Here is a 25,218-nt window from a genome sequence, read left to right on the forward strand (position 1 = left end):
ATATTTATGCAATCTTGTCAATTGATCCATGCCTCGAGATCGGAGTTCAACTTGTTTACTTCTGCTATATGTACAGGTAGCGTACGGGAGTGCGTTAGCAACCCTGGCGGGGCAGAGCAGCCATGGCATGGAGATTCCACCTGGCTACGCCAGCGTTTGCGTAGAGAAAATAGTTGATAGCCAATATGAAGGTCTAGAGCTCGACCTCCCGGGAGGCGACGGGGAAAAGACATTAGCAGATGCGCTTCATGGGATCATTCTATGGCGAAAACACTACATCATTATTCCCGGCACGGAGCCATCTCCTCAAAGCTCAAGACCGCTCCCCGTAGATCCCCAGCAGCGACCTTCTCCTCATACCTCGAGACCGTCATCTCCTGTTCCAGGACTGTCCCTTCCATCTATATCAAGGTCTCCATCTCCACCACATCCTGGTGGTGGGAGCGACGACGACAATAACAACACCCCTCCTAGATCACCGTCGCCGGCACCAAGAGCGGCCCCCATGAAGGAACCTGCACCACCACTAAAGAAGTCACGAGCACCGCCTCCCAAGCAAAGACAGAGAAAGAAGAAAACAAAGGAGCCTGAAGTGACTCGTAAGGAACGCTGGAAGGCAATGTCTCATGCGGAACAGTGGGCAGAAATCCAACGAGAGGCCAGTGAGTGGTTCAAGAAACAAGCCGAAGAAAAAAAGCAAGGGAGACGGAGCCACCGCCAGTAAATTGAAGAGATTTAAACTTTTTTATCAGGATGGAAGAAGGAGCCAAGAAAAGGATACCACTCTTATCAAACTATGAACGGGCTTTAGTAAAGGCTGATGAAAAGGATAAAAGGAAAGGAAAGTCATCTTCCAGCGGTGCTGTCCCCGACCTCAGCCATTTATCAAAAAAAGACGCTCAACGGGTAAAAGTAATGCCCTTGGATCAACAAGCAGATGTATTGAAGTTCATGAAAGAAACAGGTCTGGGACTTGATGAATGCCTAGGGCAAGTTGAGACGCCAACTGCACCGCCCCCTGAGCCGAGATGGCCTTATGAGCTAGGCAAACCTCTAGTAAAGCCTTCATTGGTATGGAAGCTATCAACAAAGATGTACGCATTCCATCAATGGTACATGATGGCATCCGCCGACTCGAGGGAGATGCTCGGCCTGAAGGTAAAACCGATAGATTTTCACGGTGAAGGCGAGAAAGTGCTGTGGCTAGACTTCAAGGATATATACGAAGTGTACCATCATGATGCCCTGGACGTCTCTCTGATCAGCGCTTGGGTTCTGTAAGTGTCCATTTATCTCTACATGTAAATTTTGGCGTGCGTCACCGTACTAACTTCGTCTTCCATTTCATGTAGGATGCTAATTCAGACATGCCGCCGAGAGGCGTACCTACATATAGGCTTCATGGATCCATCTGTAGTTAACCAACAACAGATACAATTAGCGCCGGAAAAAACCTTGGTGGAAGTATACAATTTCCTAGACAAACAAACATTCAAGGATTTCATACTACTTCCATACAACTTCAAGTAAGTGTGTGTATACCGTCTACTTTCGATGTCTTTTTCCTTATCTCTACATGTTAGTTAGCTCTAATATGCATGAACATTTTACGCACGCAGCTTCCACTGGATCCTTATTATAATTGAGCCTAAAAGAAGCCACGTCACTGTCTTCGATTCATTGAGGAAAGATCTGGTGGAGTACCAAGAAATGCAAGACATGCTAGGCTTGTAATAATTCTGGACCTTTATCTCTATGCAAAAGTTTGTTTCCTAAATTTTATCCCCGTTACACTATATCATTCATTATTCTAATCCGCAGCGCATGGAAGCAATTCATAAGGACACACAAAGGTCCATTCAAAGAAAAACTTACATGGAACATAGACTTCCCGGTACGTATGAAGTCTGCACATTTATTACATTGTATAACAAGAATATTTCATAACTTATTTTTTTCCGCACTGAAGTGCTTAAGACAGGAACCCGGGAATAATCTATGTGGCTACTACATCTGTGAGCACATGCACAGTTTTATGGGACCCAAGGGACTGAAGATGACGTTGCACAACTTTAAAGTACGTAAAATAAAACTATTACTAGTTAATTATTTTCTAGCTCCTTATATGTATTTGTTCGTGTAACATTCACAAATTTCCAAATTATAGATGTTAAATATTCAACAAGGACTCTTGAAGGAAGAAAGAGTAGCGGCAATATGTGAAGGTCTCATTGGATTCCTAATGGACGAGGTGGTAGATCCAAAAGAAGAATTTTATTACGATGGACGACAATTAGACACTTCGATTAGCAACACCTCGACGGGAAGATTGTAGATAGATACTTTGATTTATTTGTATATATAATACGCGCTAATTATGATCGATTTGTACTAGTTGAATTGTGTATATGAATTGTGTATAAGAATTGTGTATATATATAGTAATTGTATAATTACAAATCCCATTCGTTTAAATACTAGTTCATTTCATTCTAAAAAAATTTCAACTACTAAAGGTTAACAAAAGGGCCGCGGTACTACGTACGTGATGCATGCATGAAAATTTCAGGCGCCAGGTAGTGTGTGGCGGATCCACTTTGGATCTACTTGGTTAAACATGATTTAGCCGCATAATACACGACGCTCATGCTTAAACCAAGTAAACACGAAGTGCCGTCGGATTTCTTCCGATTTAACCACTTGAACAGGACCATTTAGCAAACCCACACGAAGGTGAGCGGTTCCAACGAATACAACAAGTCCACCGAGTTAACAACTTGACCATTTAGTTTGATTATGAAATAAACATTAGAGTTTTACAAGGTTCAAAAGAAAACAGACAGAAGGCAAAAACGAGCGGAAGCTAAACGCAGGGGTCGAACGTCCTTGGTGAGGCCATCCAAGACGTCAGTGATCCCTCTCCTCGCCGTCCGAGGAGGGATCCCACTCGACCGTCCAACCCGGAGGGAGCTGGGGCGGCCAAGTGCTAGCGAAAGAAGGCTCGGGAGCAGCAACTTCACCTGAAAAACAGGAGCCACAACAAGGCTGAGCTACTAAGCTCAACAAGACTTAACCGACAGGGAGTAAAGCTACTCCACCACTTCTAGATATGCAAGGCTCTTTGGCTGAGGGGTTTGTTTGCCAAGAAGCATTAAGTAAAACACTATTTTCAAGTGTTAGCTCCGGTTCTAAGTTCATTATCCGGTCTAAGTTTTGCAACCTATTCTAAGCAATCATAGAACCAACCAAGGGTATATATAACATCATCAAAACCATGTCATCATCATATATCTTTCTTACTCAGGGTAGCATAGCGATCAAGTAGTCTCAAACTGTGAGAGGCAGACGAATCGATTCGAGTTCTTTAACCATGCATGGTGAACCTAACCTCACGACATCCGCGCACCCGGAGGTCGCTTCCTGTGTTGGCCTTCCCCATCAATCCCCTAACCCGTGTCAGGCCCATTTCCTTTGGTGCAAGGTTCCACAGACCCAGCCTCTGCCGTTTTGTGACCACGCTTGCCACCACGTGCGACAACTAGCGGGGGAAACTCCGTTCCAAAAACAATGGGGCGACCGCTCACGTCTAGGTTTGATGAGGACACCACAAGTACATCTACACCAGCAGCACCTCAGGCGCCTCCAGTTGCTCCTCCACCTCAGGCGCCTACAGTTGATCATCCAGTTGGGCCAATCACTCGGGCCCGTGCGAGAGAATTAAACTTCATCATGGTGTTAAGGAACGAAGGCCCATCGGAATAAGAAGATGGTCCAACAAGACAGCCCAGGTGGGGCGCCTAGGGTTGGGCGCGCGTGACCCCTTCGGACTCCAGGGGCTGCGCCCCCTTTATTTAGTCCGAGTCCTTTTTGTTTACGACTTGAGTTTTGTTTTACATCTAGCTTTAGCTACTCTTGAACACGCGCAAATACGCGCTGTCCTTGTGTGATCCAGAACTCCACCTTCGAGTGATATTTAGATTGCTCGCCTCTCTTTCTTGTTCGTTCTTCGATTGCGGACAGGAATTGATCTTCGTGATCAGGCTGATCTTGCGCCAGCAAGGTTGGTAACCACAGGAAGTTGGTTCAGCGATTGCATTGGCGCTTCGGGTTCGCTCGTCGTAGTCGGATCGTGACGGTCTACTTCCACCAAGTCGAATTTATCTCCACTCACCGAAAGATCGGGCACTCCGACTCTATCAAGTGGTATCAGCTTTCCAGGTTGATCGGTGAGTTTTACCGAGTGTTTTTTTCCTTCCTACAGTCCACAAAAACCAAAACAAATTTTTTAGGTTAGATCCTTGTCCCAGCAACCGTTTAGCCTCGCACATTCTTTCAATAAGTGTCTTTGTTGAATTTGTGTGCCTCCTCGTTCAATTGTTGCTGGTTACTTGTGTTTCGTCTCTTGTTTCTCGTTTTTCCTCTAACCCTAGTTTTCGCCGCCGCCGCCGTTCCGCTGCTCGCCAACCACGCCGCGCCCACCGCGACAACCGCGCCGCGCCATCCCACCCTCCGATCGCCCCCTCCCCTGTCCACAAAAAAAAACGATAGAAAGCTATCAAAAAAAGGGAAAGTGCAAAAAAAAGGGAAAGAAGCAAAAAAAAAAGAAGAATCCAACAGGGAGAAGGAAGGTGATTCGGATTTGTTTCGGTGGCAACTCCCTTTGCGCGCGCCATGACTCCCCCTGGGTCACGACTCTCTGGGGCAAATTCCCCCCCCCCCCCACGCATTCCGTGCCAGCCTTTCATATCCGTATCTCTCTTTCTTGGTCCTTTTTATTCTGAGGTCCGCCTTACCCCTGTACTTTCGGAAAAAGTGTGTGCCACAATTTGCTGTTTGAGATCCTCTGTGTTCATATTATCAGTTTTGGGGCACCCTCTGTGAAAAAAAAAACAGAAAAAAAAAGAGGTGCGCCCTCTCCACCTTTGCCTCTGTTCTTTCGATTTCCCTTGTTACCAGCAACTCTTGTTACGTGTTTGGCACTATAATTCAACCTTGCATTATTGTTTGATTGTGCTAATCCTTCATTTGAGTGCAGCCTTCCCAAAAATCCACATAGTTCTACGACGAGCAGCTTTTGTTTCTCCAGGCAATCGCTCCTCCAATCTTTCACAAGTTCCACCGGTTGGTTGCAGTTCGCCCCTGTGTGCGTGGTAAGAACGGATAAGAATTTGATAACAGCACTAGTGTGAGCGCCTTGTGAGCCGTTACACCCCTGTTTTGTCGTCGCTTTTGTTCTTGTATTTGCGCTAACCATGGCAGATGATGTCGACGCGGGGGCTAACCAGCTGCAGGGCATACGGGCGCAAGTTGAAGGGCTTGTCACCGACATTCAGACGATTCATGAACGGCTGGACTCGACGATCTCCTCGTCGACCGAGTGGTGTGATCAGCTCGACCTTGCACAGACGGCCGCTAAGGCCACACTCGACTCAGTTGTGGCAAGACTCGATGCATTGCACACAACAGTCGCAGAGTTGCAGCAGGGTTATGGTGGTGACTTGGACCAGGACGATGGCGACCGCCGAGGCCGTGACCGCCGCGTGCCACGCCGTCCCGGTAATGATTCCTTTTCCAAGATTAAATTTAAAATTCCACCTTTTAATGGCAAATATGATCCTGCTGCATATCTTGATTGGGAATTAGAAGTTGAACAGAAATTTTCATGCCATGATATTCTTGCTAATTCTCAAGTTAAAGCTGCTATTAGTGAATTTACTGATTTTGCTTTAATTTGGTGGCGTGAATATAAACACAAACATCCCAATACCATTCCAACCACTTGGGAGCAATTAAAAACTGCTATGCGCCATAGATTTGTGCCTTCTTATTATGCCCGAGATTTGCTTAATAAAATGCAACGTTTTCAGCAAGGTTCCAAATCTGTTGAGCAATATTTCCAGGAATTACAAATAGGCATGATTCGTTGTGGGTTATTGGAGGAAAATGACGCTGCTATGGCACGTTTTCATGGTGGTTTGAACCGCGAAATTCAGGATATACTTGATTATAAGGACTACACAGATATGACAACATTATTTGAATATGCTTGCAAAGCTGAACGTGAAGTGCAGGGACGCCGCTCGAAGACATATTCTAACTCTTTTGCAGGAAGAAGCTCGACATCCAACTCCGCACCCGCTCTCCCTGCGCCACCCACGCCCACCACTACACCGCGCGAGCGAACGGCCAAACCTGCCAGCGCTGCCCCTTCCACAGGCGCCGCCCCTCCCACAGGTCGTACACGGGATATTCAGTGTCATCGTTGCAAAGGATTTGGCCATGTGATTCGGGACTGTCCGAACAAGCGCACTTTGCTTCTTCGTGACGATGGTGAGTACTCTTCCGCTAGTGATTCTGAAGATACTCGACATGCGATGCTTGCCACTGACCATGCAGCTATGGAGGTACATGTCAACCCGGGCGACGCCGATAGGTATGAAAGTCTTGTTGTGCAGCGTGTTCTTAGTACACAGGTCGCCCCGTCTGAGAAGAATCAGCGACACACTCTTTTCCATACCAAGGGTGTTGTGCAGGAGCGGTCGATTTGCATCATCATCGACAGCGGCAGCTGCAACAATTTGGCGAGTACCACGCTGGTTGAAAAGTTGTCTTTACCCACTCGTAAGCATCCACATCCATATCACATTCAATGGCTTAATGATGGTGGGAAAATTAGAATTACTTGATCAGTCCGTGTTCCTTTCTCCATGGGTGCTTATTCTGATTTTGTCGATTGTGATGTTATTCCCATGGAAGCATGCTCTCTGTTACTTGGGCGACCTTGGCAATATGATACTGATAGCTTGCATCATGGTCGTTCAAATCACTATTCTTTCATGTTTAAGGGTCAGAAAATAATTATACATCCAATGACACCTGAACAAATTCTTAAAGATGATCTTGCTAGAGCTGCTAAAACTGCTAAACAACTTGAACCATCGACATCTATTAATTCTGAAATCAAGCTGAATGCTCCTGTTTTGCTTGCCACACGTGCTGATTTTGATGAGTTACGCGATGCTCCTTTGCCATGCTATGCCCTTATATGCTCTAGTGTGCTCGTTTCACTTGATGATGCACCATCTTTGGATATTCCCCCTGCGGTTGCTAACATTTTGCAGGAGTACGCTGATGTCTTTCCAAAAGATTTGCCACCAGGACTCCCACCACTTCGTGGCATTGAGCACCAGATCGACCTCATTCCCGGCGCACAGCTTCCGAACCGCGCACCGTACCGTACAAATCCAGATGAGACGAAGGAAATCCAGCGCCAGGTACAGGCGTTGCTTAACAAGGGTTATATTCGTGAGTCTCTTAGCCCTTGCTCCGTTCCCGTGTTACTTGTTCCAAAGAAAGATGGCTCATGGCGTATGTGTGTAGACTGTCATGCTATTAATAACATTACCATTCGCTACCGATACCCTATACCACACCTTGATGATATGCTAGATGAGCTTAGTGGTGCCATTATTTTCACTAAGATTGATTTGCGTAGTGGCTACCATCAGATTCGCATGAAGTTAGGTGATGAATGGAAAATGGCTTTTAAAACGAAATTTGGGTTATATGAATGGTTGGTTATGCCGTTTGGTTTGACTAATGCGCCCAGCACATTTATGCGTTTGATGAATGAAGTTCTGAGGCCCTTCATAGGATTGTTTGTAGTTGTCTATTTTGATGATATCCTCATTTACAGCAAGTCTATGGAAGAGCATTTAGAACATTTGCGTGCTGTTTTTGATGCGTTGCGTGCGGCCCATTTATTTGCTAACCTTGAAAAATGCATGTTTTGCACACAACGTGTCTCGTTTCTTGGCTATGTTGTTACTCCACAGGGCATTGAGGTGGATAGCAGCAAGATTGATGCCATTCGGGAGTGGCCTACACCGATGACGGTCACACAAATTCGAAGCTTTCTTGGCCTTGCAGGTTTCTACCGCCGGTTTGTTCGTGATTTTAGCTCCATTGCAGCGCCTCTACATGAGCTTACAAAGAAGGATGTTCCCTTTGCTTGGAGTGATTCGCAAGAGGTTGCGTTCAGCACCTTGAAAGATAAGTTAACCAATGCTCCTCTCTTGCAGTTGCCTGATTTTACTAAAGTGTTTGAGCTTGAATGCGATGCTAGCGGTATTGGGCTTGGTGCTGTTTTGTTACAAGAAGGAAAACCTGTTGCTTACTTTAGCGAGAAATTAAGTGGTGCTAGCTTGAATTATTCTACTTATAATAAGGAGCTTTATGCTTTAGTGCGCACTTTGCATACTTGGCAGCACTACCTTTGGCATCGCGAGTTTATAATTCATTCTGATCATGAGGCTTTAAAACATATTCGTACCCAAACAAACCTGAACCGTCGTCATGCTAAATGGGTAGAATTCATTGAGTCTTTCCCTTACATTATTAAACACAAGAGCGGGAAGGAAAATGTCATTGCTGATGCTTTGTCTCGTCGCTATACCATGTTGTCACAGTTGGATTTTAAAATCTTTGGCTTGCAAACTGTGAAGGATCAATATGTGGATGATGCTGATTTTAAAGATGCTTTCGCCCACTGTATTCATGGCAGACCATGGGGCAAATTTCACATACAGGACGGGTTCCTGTTTCGCGCTAACAAGCTGTGTGTTCCAGCTAGCTCGGTTCGTCATTTGTTGTTACAGGAAGTGCATGGAGGCGGTCTCATGGGGCACTTTGGCGTCTACAAGACGCATGAAGTGCTGGCTGCCCACTTCTTTTGGCCCCGGATGCGCGCTGATGTTGAGCGCCTTGTTGCACGTTGCACTACTTGCCAGAAAGCTAAGTCACGATTGAACAACCATGGTTTGTACATGCCTTTGCCTGTTCCTACTTCTCCCTGGCTTGATATTTCTATGGACTTTGTTTTGGGATTTCCTAGAACTAAGAAGGGGAGGGACAGTATTTTTGTGGTTGTTGATCGTTTCTCCAAAATGGCTCATTTTATACCTTGTCATAAGACTGATGATGCTAGCAATGTTGCTGAATTGTTCTTTCGCGAGATTATTCGTTTGCATGGTATTCCAAATACAATAGTCTCTGATCGTGATGCTAAGTTTCTCAGTCATTTTTGGAGATCACTGTGGAATAAAATGGGAACTAAATTGCTGTTTAGCACCACTTGTCACCCTCAGACTGATGGACAAACTGAGGTGGTTAATCGAACCTTGTCCACGATGCTTAGGGCTGTTTTAGATAAACACTTGAAACGTTGGGAAGATTGCTTGCCTCATGTTGAGTTTGCTTATAATCATGCAACGCATTCTTCTACAAAGATGTGTCCTTTTCAAGTTGTTTATGGTTATATTCCTCGGGCGCCTATTGATTTGTTTGCACTTGATGCCGAGGACGCCCCACACATAGATGCCGCTGCACATGTTGATCAAATGATTAGCTTGCATGAGCAAACTCAACAAAACATTGCTGCTGCTAATGCTAAATATCAGGTTGCGGGTAGTAAAGGGAGAAAACATGTTACTTTTGCACCGGGTGATCTGGTTTGGTTGCATTTGAGAAAGGATCGTTTTCCTACCTTACGTCGTTCTAAATTGATGCCACGTGCTGCTGGTCCTTTTAAAGTGCTAACCAAGATTAATGATAATGCTTATATCCTTGACCTGCCTGCGGAGTTTGGTGTTTCCACGAGTTTTAATGTTGCAGATTTGAAGCCGTATGTGTGCGAAGATGAGGAGTTGCCGTCGAGGACGACTTCAGTGCAAGAAGGGGAGGATGATGAGGACACCACAAGTACATCTACACCAGCAGCACCTCATGCGCCTCCAGTTGCTCCTCCACCTCAGGCGCCTACAGTTGATCATCTAGTTGGGCCAATCACTCGGGCCCGTGCGAGAGAATTAAACTTCATCATGGTGTTAAGGAACGAAGGCCCATCGGAATAAGAAGATGGCCCAACAAGACAGCCCAGGTGGGGCGCCTAGGGTTGGGCGCGCGTGACCCCTTCGGACTCCAGGGGCTGCGCCCCCTTTATTTAGTCCGAGTCCTTTTTGTTTACGACTTGAGTTTTGTTTTACATCTAGCTTTAGCTACTCTTGAACACGCGCAAATACGCGCTGTCCTTGTGTGATTCAGAACTCCACCTTCGAGTGATATTTAGATTGCTCGCCTCTCTTTCTTGTTCGTTCTTCGATTGCGGACAGGAATTGATCTTCGTGATCAGGCTGATCTTGCGCCAGCAAGGTTGGTAACCACAGGAAGTTGGTTCAGCGATTGCATTGGCGCTTCGGGTTCGCTCGTCGTAGTCGGATCGTGAGGGTCTACTTCCACCAAGTCGAATTTATCTCCACTCACCGAAAGATTGGGCACTCCGACTCTATCAAGGTTCAATTCGGTACTAGGCTTCCTCATCCCATACTAAGTATGAGGTTAGTACTTTCAAACACTTGATCATGAACACCACCACTGTCGGGCCTTAGCAAGTTTCATAGACAGACGGGGCGACCAACCGACCACCAAAGAGTTACCCAAAACCCTGCCCCGTCCATCATCCTTACAGTTGTGATAGGAAGAAGACAACCAACTCCTACAACTCGCGAGTGATAGGAAATCACTCGACTTTTACCGCTTCCTATTTAAGCAAAGCAGCTACTCGGTCCAACAGCTAGTGTTCAGATCAAGGGATCTAAGTTATACATCTATGGTTCCAAACAACTCCTATATGTAAATGCACAAGCAAGATGCAGAAGGCATGCGCAAGTCTGGAAAACATAGGGATTTCATGCATCCGGGGCTTGCCTTCAAGCGAGAAAGGAGGAAGCTGCTCTTCTGCTTGGGCGGCTTCGGCTTCTGGGGGCAGGAGCTCAGCTACACCGTCGTCTTCTGGCGCCGGGTGCAGCTCGTAGTATCCGTCGGCAAGACACAGCTCTACACGCAAATGCAATGCATTAGTTAGCATAGACGGTTATTTCAACAGCAACACTTGCAAGTCTGAGCCCAGAAACTTGCGACAAGCAACAGGAGGGTGGGAAGTTCAATGGAGTTGGTGGAGATCAAGAGGTAAGGGTTGAAGGAAAGGAACTTATGATCTGACCCTTAATCTAGAGGTTGTGGTGTGCTAGGGGTCCTCAGACTCAACGCTGAAAGGTCCCCAAGTTTTACACATACACCCTCGGTTCAAAGAAAAAGAATACAACCGAGTCCTCGGGCGAGGCGGAAAAGGGTTGGCGGAACAGACAGGGTCGGGTGAGACGGAACCGGGGTCGGGCGGATAAGAGGGGTCGGACGAAGCGGACAAGGGTCGGACGAGCAAAAGGGGTCGGATGAGACGGACAAAGGTCGGACGTCAGAAGGGTCGGACGAGATGGACAAGGGGTCGGCAGCTTACCTTCGTCTTACAAGGAAAGCTTGGGGTCGGGAAGAAGCAGACTTGGGCAGAGGGACTAAGGCTTTGAATAGCGGCGAGGTCCGGCAGTGCTCCGGCGGCGGCGGTGCTTCTTGTGGATCACAAGTAAGCTCTTACGCAGCACGGAGGAGCAAGCGGCTGGGTGGATTGGGGAAAACGGTGTGGAGCGGAGAGGAGAGTTCCTCAGGGACTTAGTGTGGTGGCGCTGGGAGCTCGAACAAGGAGCAAGAGAAATGGCAGCTAGGGCAAGGGGAACTCCGGCGGGGCTTGCGCATTCCCTTTTATAGCGGCGCGGGAGTGAGAAGGGGAGCGGCGCGAAGGCCGGGGAAGAAGCAATGGAGTGCTCTGCCCGGGCGGTGATTGAGCGACGAGGGCGGTGGAGCAGGACTTCGGGGATGACACCAGCGGTCATTGGGCTCTGGCGTCAGGGTGGCGCAGGCGCGGGTTTGCCGGTGGTTGAGATTTGGCGAAGGGCGGGCGTCGTCGTGCGGTGGAGCTGATGGAAGTGATCGGGATAACGGCGCTAGGAACGAGGGCGCACAGGTGAGAAGACAGGCGGCTGCGGGCGCGCGGGCGAGCGCGGAGCAACAGATTGTCGGGCGGCTTCTGACAGGGCAGGAAAAGGAGTTGTCGGTGCCGTGGTCGGGGTTGGCGGAGGAGGAATCGTCAGGTAGCGAAGACCAGGCGGCGCGACTGTGGCAAGGTGACGGAAAAGACGGGCAACATCGGGCTCTGCGGCTGGGATCTGGCGATGTGATGATGGGTGCGGGCGGCGAGGTGCTGCAGAAAGGTTGTAGAGGGGCTTCCGCTGCGATTGGGGAGGAGGGCACGAGAATCCATTTGGTCGCGGGCCAAGAACGAGGCGGAGCGGCAGACGTCGGAGGAGTTGAGCCACGTGGCGGGGGAACTCTGAAGCGGGCATGCAACTCGAGTGCGCCTGTCTCGGGAGATCTGGGGAAAAAGATCTCATGGGCCCACCGGTCAGATCGAAGGGAGGAGTTGGGGGATGACTCAGAAAGATCCGGCGGGTGAGTTGGGGTCGACGGGGTCGGGTCTCAGGGGTCGGGACCAGACTAGAGGTTGATCACTTAGGCTTGGAAAGCTAAGACAGATGATCAGGGGCTCGGATTAAGATTAACTCGAGATTTGGGGGTCGGTCGTCACAGCCTACCCCTCTTAAAAAGAATCTCGTCCCGAGATTCAGGTGTAAGAGTAGGGTGTACAGTCCTTACCTCCTTGACGAGATAGAAAACCTGGGAAGTGCTTGTTCAAATACTCGTCTGTTTCCCATGTTGCTTCATCTTCTGTGTGGTTGTTCCATAAGATCTTGTACATTCTAACCACTTGGCGCCGGGTATGCCTCTCTTTCTGGTCAAGAACTCTATCTGGGTACTCGGCGTAGGTTAGGTCGGGCTCGATCTGAAGCTGCTCTTGCTCTAAGATCTCGGTTGGGACTTGGACACATTTCTTCAGTTGAGACACATGGAAGACATCATGTATGGCCGATAGTTGTTCTGGGAGTTGGATCCGGTAAGCAACGGGTCCACAGATCTCCCCGATCTCATAAGGGCTAATGTAGTGGGGAGCCAATTTTCCTTTCACTCCAAACCGTTGCACTCCTTTGGTCGGGGAGACCCGAAGATACACATGATCACCAATGTCAAACTGTAGAGGCCTTCTTTGCCTGTCGGAATAACTCTTTTGTCGAGATTGGGCAGCCTTGAGATTTGCTTGAATCACCTTTACTTTTTCTTCGGCTTCTGCCACTAAGTCAGGGCCATAGATCTGTCTTTCTCCTGCTTGGGACTAGTTCAATGGTGTCCGACATCTCTGGCCATATAAGGCTTCAAACGGTGCCATCTTCAAACTGGCCTGGTAGCTGTTGTTGTAGGAGAATTCCGCCAAGGGCAAGCACTTGTCCCAATTCTTGTCATAGTGGATGACACAAGCTCTCAACATGTCTTCAAGGATTTGATTGACTCTTTCGGTTTGACCATCGGTTTGAGGGTGATAGGTTGAGCTACAGATGAGCTTGGTGCCCATTGACGCTTGTAGCTGTTCCCAAAAGCGTGCTACAAACTGAACTCCTCGATCAGAGATGATGGTCTTAGGTACGCCGTGTAGGGAAATTATGCGGTTGAGATACAACTCTGCATACTGTTTGACTGTGTGGGTGGTGCGGACAGGAAGGAAGTGGGCAGACTTGGTTAGGCGGTCCACTATAACCCAGATGGAGTCATATCGCTGTGATGTAAGGGGCAGTCCAACTATGAAGTCCATGCTGATGTCTTCCCATTTCCAAGAGGGAATAGGTAGGGGCTGCAGGGTACCTGCTACCTTTAGATGACTGGCCTTGACACATTGGCAAGTGTCGCACTCCGAAACGTACCGGGCAATTTCCGGTTTCATTCCACTCCATCAAAAGGTTTGACGGAGATCATGGTACATCTTATTGCTGCCAGGATGGATTGAGAACTTGGAGAGATGAGCTTCATCTAGGATCTGCTTCTTAAGGTTGGGGTCGGATGGTACAACAAGCCGGTTTCCATAATACACCTTCCCAGTCTCATCCTGTCGAAAATGCTTATACCCTTCATCCTTCAAGGAGATCTTCTTGGTGATCCGTTTTACTTCCTCATCCTCCACTTGTGCTGACCTTATTTGGTCTCCTAAAACAGAGTCAAGGGTGATGTGGCCGAGGATTCCATGGGGAATAATTTCCAACCTGAGCTTTCCCATCTCATGACACAAGATTTCGGTGAAGGTTGTTGCCAACAAGCAGTTGCAAAAGGGCTTGCGGCTAAGAGCATCGGCCACCACATTGGCCTTGCTGGGATGATAGTGAATTTCCAAATCATAGTCTTTTATTAACTCTAACCATCTCCTTTGGCGCATGTTGAGGTCGGCTTGAGTGAAGATGTACTTGAGGCTCTTGTGATCGGTGTAGATGTTGCAGTGGGTGCCCATCAGATAGTGTCTCCATATCTTTAAGGCATGAATCACTGCTGCCAACTCAAGATCATGGGTCGGGTAGTTCAACTCATGAGGTCGTAACGCCCGTGAGGCATAGGCAATGACTCGGTTGTCTTGCATAAGAACACACCCAAGTCCAGTGCCAGAGGCGTCACAGTACACGTCAAACGGCCTAGAGGGGTCGGGTTGAGCCAAAACTGGGGTTGTGGTCAGCAAGCGCTTCAGGGTCTTGAAGGCTTCTTCACACTTGTCGTCCCACATGAATCTGACCTCTTTCTTCAACAACTCTGTCATCGGCTTAGCTATCTTGGAGAAATCCGGTATGAAACGCCAATAGTAGCCTGCCAGTCCAAGGAAACTTCTGATCTGGTGTACTGAGGCAGGAGGCTTCCAGTCCATAACTTCCTGTACCTTGCTGGGGTCGACGGCTATGCCATCCTTGGAGATAGTGTGTCCCAAAAACTTGACACTATCTAACCAGAACTCACACTTGGAGAACTTGGCATAGAGTTGGTGATCTCTCAGCCGCTGGAGAACTACGCGAAGATGGTTGGCATGTTCTTCTTCGCTCTTCGAGTACACGAGGATATCATCAATGAACACCACAACAAACTTGTCCAACTCGGGCATGAACACCGAGTTCATGAGGTACATGAAATAGGCGGGTGCATTGGTGAGTCCAAAGGACATGACCAGGTACTCGTAGAGTCCATATCTTGTGGAGAAGGCTGTTTTGGGTATGTCGCAGGGTCGGATCTTGATTTGGTGATAACCCGAACGAAGATCGATCTTGGAGAACACTTTTGCTCCAGCTAACTGATCAAACAAGACATCGATGCGTGGCAGTGGGTACTTGTTCTTGATGGTGACCGCATTGAGGGGTCGGTAGTCCACACACATGCGGAGACTCCCATCCTTCTTCTTCACAAACAGGGCAGGGCAACCCCAAGGTGATGTGCTGGGTCGGATGAAGCCTTTTTCCAACAGATCATGCAACTGGGTCTTCAACTCGGCCAACTCAGCAGGGGGCATCCGATAGGGTCTCTTGGATATCGGAGCGGTGCCGGGGATCAACTCTATGGAAAACTCCACATCTCTATCAGGTGGCATGCCACGCAAGTCTTCTGGGAACACGTCAGGGTACTCACAGACAACAGGGAGGCTTTCTAGTCGGGCTTCCGATAGAGGGTACGCACAAGGAAGTGCGGACTTAGGATGTTTCAAGGATAGGGTAGAACTGCCATGAAAGGGTGAGTTGATGTGGAGAGTTCGGGCAGCTGTATCTAGAACCACTTGGTGTCTGATCATCCAATCCATCCTGAGGATGAGATCCATTCCTTCCAGGTCAAGGATGATAAGATTCTCCTTAAACAGAGTTTGGCCTAGCTGGAGAGGTACAAGAGGAACGATCTGATCCGAGGCTATCTTTCCTCCCGGAGTGGCGATCACATATGATCCTTTAGTGGGACCGACACTCAGCTCACATCTTTCTCTAGTCTTACTCCCGATGAAGCTATGAGAGGCTCCCGAATCAAACAACACAACAACAGCTTGATTTAAGACAAGGAAAGTACCCATCATCACTGGCGCACCTTCGGGGAGTTCGGTCAAGCTGGTGTAGTTGAGCCGTCCTTGTTGAACTTGCACCTTGGGCCTTCTTCCTCTGTTCGCCATGGGGTTCTGGCCATGCTGCTGATTTCTGTTCCTGGGGCAGTCCTTAGCAAAGTGCCCTTCATTGCCGCAGGTGAAGCAGCGGTTACCAGTTGCAGGACGGGGTGGTGTTGGTGGGGTCGGCCGGGGCGCCTGTGGTTGGAAGCCGGGAAAACGGGGCGCTGCTGCTGGTGGGGGTCGGGCAATCCACCTTCCCGACGGCTGGGGTCGGCTGGGCGCTTGGGGAGGAACCCTCCTGAATCTTCGAGTCGGCTGGCTCGGAAATGCCACGGAGGCCTTCCTCTTCTGGTCGGCTTTGAGAGCCTGCATGCAATCCTCTTGCGAGATGGCTAGGTTGACCAACTCGTTGTAGGTATCCACCTTGATGGGGTTCAACCTCTCTCTGAGCTCCAAGCTCAGTCCTCAGCGGAATCTGTCCCGCTTCTTCTCGTCTGTGTCCGCATGATAGCCGGCATAACGGCACAAGTCATTGAAAGCTTGGGCGTATTGCAGGACATCTCGGGTTCCCTGGGTAAGAGCCAGGAACTCTTTGAGCTTGCGCTCCAGGAGACCTTCCGGGATGTGATGCGCTTTGAACGTGGTCTTGAACTCGTTCCAGCTAACCACATGGCCAGCGGGCAACATGGCATGGTAGTGGTCCCACCAGAGCCGGGTGGAACCACACAGCTATTGAGCCGCAAACCGGGCCTTGTTATGGTCGGGGCACGGGGCGGTGAGGAGCTCGAACTTGGATTCAATCGTACGAACCCAGGCGTCGGCGTCGAGCGGTTCTTGTGTCTTCTGGAACAAAGGGGGCTGTGTCCCCAAGAAGTCTTCATACCGAGCAACATGGGGCTGCTGCTGAGCCCTTCCGCCATGGGGCTGCTGCTGTTGTCCTTGTACAAGATGCCTCAGCAGCTCGGTTTGAGCCGCTAGGATTGCCTCTAGTGGAGACGAGGGTGGGGGTGGGGGAGGATCTTGTCTTTGCTCACTGCTGCCAGGCACAGAACCAGATCTAGTGCGATGCACCATCTGCACGAGTTAACGTTCCATTAAATTCATAATCTTAGAAGTACTCCAATAGACAGAACACATAAGTTAAATTCTCCGATACAACTCTTGCTGACAATGCAACACACGTCCTCATAAGGGAGATACACTCTTCTCATTGCCATGTTAGTTAGCATCTATCTTAGCTGTGTACTCGACTTCGGGCGAACCATACCCTACCCAGACTCCTGGAATTCCCTTACATCTGAACTTAAGCCAAAGGGGTCGGGCTAGGCGATCATCCCGAGAAAAGGGGGTTGGCAACGATCCACACTAAAAAGGGGTCGGGCGAGGCGGAGACTGCCTCGAAAGGTCGGGCGTGGCGGAGAACTGCCTCGAGGGTCGGGCACATCCAATCTCGCGAACTGGGGTTGGCCAAACTTGAACGGACCCACAGAAACGGCGTGTGTGGTCGCAGCACAACTCACTTAGTCTAACATTCCAACACTTTGCAAAGAGTTAAAGGTCAAACTCATGATTTGATTTCATTGGGATCTTTTTATAGAGGTGTTCCAAACACAGGGAGTACTCGACTCAAGGCTAACCTATTACAGACCTTTCCAAAATTTAGGCTGCCGAGGAGTACAACAAAAGAATGAGTTCCTTGCAACTCTTCATCTACAAATGAACACTATGAGTAGGAGAAGGGGTGCCGTCTTCTTCAATGTCCATACTGGACGCTCCCTCATCCTCCTCGGGGTCCTCTTGAGCTTCTAGTTGCATATGGAGGGTGTGCATATCGTCGAGCTCAGCTTGGTGCTCATCCAGATGAGCATTGGCAACCGCCAGCTCCATTTCCACTTCCATCTTCTCTTCTGATAGCTCGATCATGCCGTCCACCAGGTCGGCTACTTCTCCTTCGAGCTCAGAGATTCTGTCTTGCATGTCATGGATCTGGATGCCTCATTGGATAAGCTGATAGGTTTGGCCTACCAGGTCTCTTCTGGCTGCCTGGAGGTGTCCTTGAGCATCCACGGCGGTCCGAGCAAGAATGGTCATGGCTCTCCCTTGGAGCTCAATCATCCGATAGAGGGCTGACATACACCGGATGTTGGTGGAGATGGTGACCATAGAGTAGGTGGTGGCCAGCACCTTGATATTGCCGACGCGGTCGAGCCACGCCAGGTCCAACTGGTTCCTGGCAGGAAACAAGCCGATGGGGTCAATGGAGTTGGTGGAGATCAAGAGGTAAGGGTTGAAGGAAAGGAACTTATGATCTGACCCTTAATCTAGAGGTTGTGGTGTGCTAGGGGTCCTCAGACTCAACGCTGAAAGGTCCCCAAGTTTTACACATACACCCTCGGTTCAAAGAAAAAGAATACAACCGAGTCCTCGGGCGAGGCGGAAAAGGGTTGGCGGAACAGACAGGGTCGGGTGAGACGGAACCGGGGTCGGGCGGATAAGAGGGGTCGGACGAAGCGGACAAGGGTCGGATGAGCAAAAGGGGTCGGACGAGACGGACAAAGGTCAGACGTCAGAAGGGTCGGACAAGACGGACAAGGGTCGACAGCTTACCTTCGTCTTACAAGGAAAGCTTGGGGTCGGGAAGAAGCAGACTTGGGCGGAGGGACTAAGGCTTTGAACAGCGGCGAGGTCCGGCAGTGCTCCGGCGGCGGCGGTGCTTCTTGTGGATCACAAGTAAGCTCTTACGCAGCACGAAGGAGCAAGCAGCTGGGTGGATTGGGGAAAACGGTGTGGAGCGGAGAGGAGAGTTCCTTAGGGACTTAGTGTGGTGGCGCTGGGAGCTTGAACAGGGAGCAAGAGAAATGGCAGCTAGGGCAAGGGGAACTCCGGTGGGGCTTGCGCATTCCCTTTTATAGCGGCGCGGGAGTGGGAAGGGGAGCGGCGCGAAGGCCGGGGAAGAAGCAATGGACTGCTCTGCCCGGGCAGCGATTGAGCGACGAGGGCGGTGGAGCAGGACTTCGGGGATGACGCCAGCGGTCATTGGGCTCTGGCGTCAGGGCGGCGCAGGCGGGTTTGCTGGTGGTTGAGATTTGGCGGAGGGCGGGCGTCGTCGTGCAGTGGAGCTGATGGAAGTGACCGGGATAACGGCCCTAGGAACGAGGGCGCACAGGTGAGAAGACAGGCGGCTACGGGCACGCGGGCGAGCGCGGAGCAACAGATTGTCGGGCGGCTTCTGACAGGGCGGGAAAAGGAGCTGTCGATGACGTGGTCGGGGTTGGCAGAGGAGGAATCGTCGGGTAGCGAAGACCAGGCGGCGCGACTGTGGCGAGGTGATGGAAAAGACAGGCGACATCGGGCTCTGCGGCCGGGGTCTGGCGATGTGATGATGGGCGCGGGCGGCGAGGTGCTGCAGAAAGGTTGCAGAGGGGCTTCCGCTGCGATTGGGGAGGAGGGCGCGAGAATCCATTTGGTCGCGGGCCAAGAACGAGGCGGAGTGGCGGACGTCGGAGGAGTTGAGCCACGCGGCGGGGGAACTCTGAAGCGGGCATGCAACTCGAGTGCGCCTGTCACGGGAGATCTGGGGAAAAAGATCTCGTGGGCCCACCGGTCAGATCGATGGGAGGTGTTGGGGGATGACTCAGAAAGATCCGGCGGGTGAGTTGGGGTCGGCGGGGTCGGAACTGGATGCCAGCGAAGAGGGGTCGGGTCTCAGGGGTTGGGACCGGACTGGAGGTTGATCACTTAGGCTTGGAAAGCTAAGACAGATGATCAGGGGCTCGGATTAAGATTAACTCGAGATTTGGGGGTCGGTCGTCACACAGTGCCATGCAGGGCGCCATTTAGTCCCGGTTGGAATCCAGCCAGGACTAAAGGGTAACCTTGGGAAACCCTTTAGTCCCGGTTGCTTTTACCAACCGGGACTAAAGGGCCTGTCCCACGCCTGGCGTGGCAGGCCCTTTAGTCCCGGTTGGTGTCACCAACCGGGACTAAAGGGGGACCTTTACTCCCGGTTAAAAGACCCGGGACTAAAGACCCCCCCCTTTTGTCCCGGTTGGTTTATCCCGGATGGATTTTCGGGAGATATGCACCCTACCAACCGGGACTAAAGGCCAATTCTCTACTAGTGATGGGTGCACTGGCTGCTGACTTAAAGGAAACAATGCTATAGTTTATATCCTATCCGTATATTTACATTGAAGATTTAGCAATAGATATTTTAACCCTAACTTACAGGTGTGAGCATCAGTGCATGAGTTTGTGCTATGGTAACTTTCCTCATAAAGTTTTCCATTCCTTGCGTAGTATCAGAACCTGTTTGTAAGTTCGAGTTGTTAATCCCGTATCATAAAATTCTTCACTCACATATCAATTTCATTCAAATTAATGGATCAACAATCAATAACTTTTACTGCACATTAATCAGCATTCTTTCCTTGTTGCTTTGCTGTTCCTTGCTGATAGTCATTGTGCTTTACAACATCTTGCAGGGCGAATGTGGTGTCCTTGTCGAATGGTGTATCTGCCCATGTGTTACATTTATGAAAAGAGATTTGTTAGCCAAATTATGCCACTTGTGTTGGAATTAAAAAAGGAACTTTACAAAGACCACTATACTGAGATCGATTGGGACAAGTCTCGCAATCAATCTGCTAAGGTTTGTTAATTTTATGCTTAATCTTTCATACTGGTACATGGGCCAAATGTGGCACAATTTTGTCACATGAGGTGCTACAGAGCACAGATTTATCTTAAGTCCCCAATTTGATCTTGTGGCTAGGGTGGTCGTTGCTGATTTTGCCTCACATTAACAGTGCTTGTGTTAGAAACACAGTTTCAGAAGTACTCTTTGTACTTTGTAGTGATCGATGGTTTACTTGTTTATTGTCTATGGTTCAGATCATGTCTTGAACTCAGACTGTTAGAAGATATAAGCTGCATACAAGCTTTGAGAGATTTCCTAGCATGTAGAAGATATCCCTGTTCTTGTGAGTCATTAATCTACCTGATGCTATTTTTTTCTCGAACTATGTAGGAGAGCTGCATGTCATTTCATTAAGAGAGAATAGAAAGTACAAAGAGAAGGGAGAGCCCCCAATCTAAGTATAAAACACACCCCCAAAACACATAACCCCCACCAAAAGACTACAACAGAAGAGCCGATTAACACAGAGAAAACGAGACCCTGAGCACCAAGCTTATGCGGCCGGTGCAAGCGACCTAGCAAGCAGCTCTCTGAGTTTAGAAGCTCTTGCCAAACACCAAAGGATGCTTTCATTTGTTATTGCTTGAAAGAGCACCTGAGTGTTAGGAAGAGCGTCTTCAAAAGTACAGGAATTTTGATGCTTCCAAATTTCCCATGCCACCATAATGATGAGAGAATTCAAACCCTTGCGCAACTCTTTTGGTGATGCTCTGATTACTCGTCCCCACCAAGACAAGAGACTAGATGAATCAACCGGCACATCATCGACCAAATTTAGATGTAGGAAGACCAAAGACCAGATCTGCTGGGTAAATACGCAAGATAACAACCTGGTCACACAGCGGGCAGGCGGCCAGATGCTGCAACCCCCTACTTGCCAACCGGTTGGCCATCCAAAGCCTCTTCTTAATGGCCAGCCAAACAAAAATTTGCAGCGTAAAGTAGCCAAGCTTCGCCAAATTCTTCTCCATGGGATAAACTTGACAGAGCCAATGAACAAGGCTTCATATGCCGACTTGCTGGTGTATAAACCAGATTGGGTCAGCTTCCAACGATAGTGGTGTGGGATGTCCCATTGTCAAAACCACTCTGTCCATTGGTCCCAAAGCAGTAGGTACTCCATTAGGACCTCAACTGAAAGGGCTCCTCTAATATCTGACACCTAGAGCCTATTGGAAAGAGCCTAAGCGACTGTTCTTGTTTTGACGACTTTTTTAGAAATTGTTTGAAACGGATTTGGAGCTACTTCAGCCATAGTCTTCCCATCCAACCATCTATCTTTCTAGAAAAGAATTGTCTCATCATTTCCAATCATTGCATCTACTACCATGTTAAGCAAAGCCTGAGCTTTGAGGCACTTGGATATGTAGACCAGCCCAAGGACGGGAAGGGTCAGTTTTTTGTGCCCAAAGCCATCTGATCCGCAAGACCCAGCCAAAGACTCAAGGTTGTGGATGCCCAGTCCTCTAGATTCCAAAGGGCACTGCACCTTCTCCCAAGAAACCAAGCAATTTCCTCTATTTGCCTGTTCTTGTCCTTTCCAAAGGAAGCCATGCCGTTTTTTGTCAATTGCTTTAACAACCCATTTGGGTAGGTCAATAGCAATCAGATGGTGAATCACAGAGGCTATTAGAACCACCCGAGTCATAATCAGCCAGCTTGCTCTATTCATTAGAGAAGCCTTCCAGCCTAGGCGGTGATCAGCAACCTTATCAATCAGGGTCAGAAGACTTCCTTGGATGGTTTTCTTATTGTGAGGGGCAAACAAAGATAAGTACATGGAAACTCCTTTATTGTGCATGCCAGGTGCTCTAACGTTAGCTATAATTCTTTCTGTGAGCAATGAATTGGGGAAGCTAAACTCTTGACGAAGTTAGTATGGAGTCCAGAGGCGTGACCAAAGATATCAAGTATGAGCTTCATAACTCGGAGATCTTCTACATTTGGCCATAGGAAAATAACTACATCATCAGCGTAGAAGGAGGCCCTGTGTCTGGCCTACTGGACAGCAAGAGGTTGCAATAGGTTTTCCCTGGTGGCATATTTGATCAAGGAATTAAGAACATCCATGACCAAGATAAATAACATAGGCGAGAGTGGGTCTCCCTGCTTGAGACCATGGTGGTGGAAAAAACCAGCCCCCAGCTCACCATTAACCAGCACCTGAGTAGAGGATGTGGACAGAATCAAGCATAAGAGGTTACACCACAGTTGACCAAAACCCAAATGATGAAGGACTTCCAAGAGAAAAGGCCAGGAAACCGAGTCGAAAGCTTTGGAGATATCCAGTTTAAGGAGAATATGAGCTTGTTTCTTTTCATGCAGTGCCTTGACCATCTGCTGGACAAAAAGCAAATTATCATGTATGCTTCTTCATCTAATGAAAGCACTCTGATTGGAAGGGACCAGGCTTGGTAACAGAAGAACTAGGCAACTTACCATGATTTTAGTAACAAGTTTAGCAAAACTGTGAATCAAACTTATGGGCCTAAAGTCCTTGACCGAGAGGGCATCCTATTTTTTTGGTAAAAGAGAAATGAAGGCTGTGTTAAGGAGCCTGAAATGATACACATGACCTTGTTGAATTGCCAATAGAGCCAACATGACATCTTCTTTTATAATACTCCAGCAAGACTTATAGAATCTGCTAGTGAACCCATCTGGTCCTGGGGCCTTTTCCAAAGGCATCTCCCTGATGGTAGCCCACACCTTCTCCTATGTGAATGGAACTTCCAACGAGGAAAGGTCATGCTGCTGGAGCCCAGTTTCAGCAAAACCTATGGTATGTTCCCTTTCCTCAGCTGTGCCCAACAAGTCTTCATAGAACTGGAACACTACTTCCTGTTTATCCTTTTAATCGAAGACCATTTGATTTCCTACTTGTAATTTAGCAATGAAATTCTTCTTCTTCCTATATAGAGCTTGCTGGTGGAAAAAGGATGTATTCGCATCTCCTTCCTTGAGGTACAGCACTTTAGAACAAAGGCAAGCAATAGTCTGTTCAAGAGAGGCCAGGCCCAAACAGTGAAGCTTAAGTTTTTTCCTCAACCAATCCTCACTAGGGGAAAGATTCCTAGAATCTCTAGCAATCTGAAGGTGATGAAGAATTTCTTTGGTCATTCCCAGCTGGAGCTTGACATTACCGATTTTACATTGGCCCCATTGTTGCAGGTCCCTGCTAAGCCTTTGTAGTTTGAGGAACAGACGCTCAACCGCACAGGAAGAGGCTACTAAAGCATTCCAATTTTGTTGAACCGCTTCTGAGAAACCTGACAGTTTAGTCCAAAAAGTCTCAAAATGGAATCTACGCTTGTCACTGGTACTAACCTTCAGTCCCAAAACAAGCGGACAATGATTAGAGACAATAGAAGCATTGCTTTGCAGAACAACATCAGGGAAAATATCCTCCTAATCAATATAACAGAAAGCTCTATCAAGCCTCACGAGGGTGGGTGAGGATCTTTCATTTGACTAGGTATATTTTCATCCTAAAAGCATGATTTCTTTGATCTCAACATCATCCAAAAAATGGCTGAAACAACCCTGTTGATGCCAGTTTTTGACACATGTTAAGGTCGGTGTCAAGGAGAGAAAAGTGGCTGATGCGAATAATCAAGAAGCTGTGGTTGAGGGAATCGGTCGATAGAGCTACAGTGTTTCGGCTGATTAGCTGAGGGAGCCAATAAAGACTGGCCGATTGGGAGTTAGAGCAGTTTGGCTGATGTGGGCCTAAAATGGGCCAAGGCGGTGACCAGATGAAGACAAGGATTGGCCCATAGAAAAGTTGAATAGTGTTCGACTCCGATATGAGTTGTATTCGTGTGTAAATATTTATTATTTTGAATTAGAGATAAAATCATAGTCGGTTAGAAAATCAGTTGTAGCAGGGTATAAATAGGTGCCTCGCAAGGCTTGTAAAATAACACAACAATCATCAATATTGTTCACGCTGGATTTTGACACATGCTTGGAATCAGCGTCAAAGGAGGAGAAAGGGGGTCGATGCGGCGAACTAGAAGCTACAGTTGGGAATCGGCCGATTAAAGCTACAGTGTTTCAGCCAATTGGCGGAAGAAGTCGATGGAGGCTGGCCGATTGGGAGCCAGAACGGCTTGGCTTGTTTGGGCCTAAAGTGGGTCAGAATGAAGATATGAAGGAGATAGGCCCGTGGGAAAATAATAACGAACTCGGATACGAGTCATGTTTGTAAATGTTTGGTATTGTTTAAATTAGAGATAGATCCTAGTCGGTTAGGAAATCAGTTGTAGCAGGGTATAAATAGCTACCTCGGAAGGCTTGTAACAACATCACATCAATCAATACAACAAATCTACTTTTTCCTCGTACTTTACTTTCAAGTGGGTGACTTCGCCAAAACCTTTTTCTTTCACAAGTTCGTACGGGTTGGCAGGGCTGCATCGACACGATCTCCGGCCAATTTTGTAAGTTCCGCTTATTGAGTAATATCTAAGCTTTAAATTTGGGCGCATCGCTGTTGTTTCGTTTAAATTTATTCACCAGTTATCGGTATCAACTAGAATCATACATTTTACTAGTTATTTTAGTT

At 48.4% G+C, this 25,218-nt stretch overlaps 1 pseudogene; it reads left to right on the forward strand.

Annotated features, from left to right (window-relative positions):
- The window catches only part of LOC101779264, a 116,230-nt pseudogene that overhangs the window by 39,336 nt on the left and 51,676 nt on the right, over positions 1-25,218 (forward strand).

Source organism: Setaria italica, chromosome II (genome assembly GCF_000263155.2).
Source record: "Setaria italica strain Yugu1 chromosome II, Setaria_italica_v2.0, whole genome shotgun sequence".
Taxonomy (NCBI): domain Eukaryota; kingdom Viridiplantae; phylum Streptophyta; class Magnoliopsida; order Poales; family Poaceae; genus Setaria; species Setaria italica.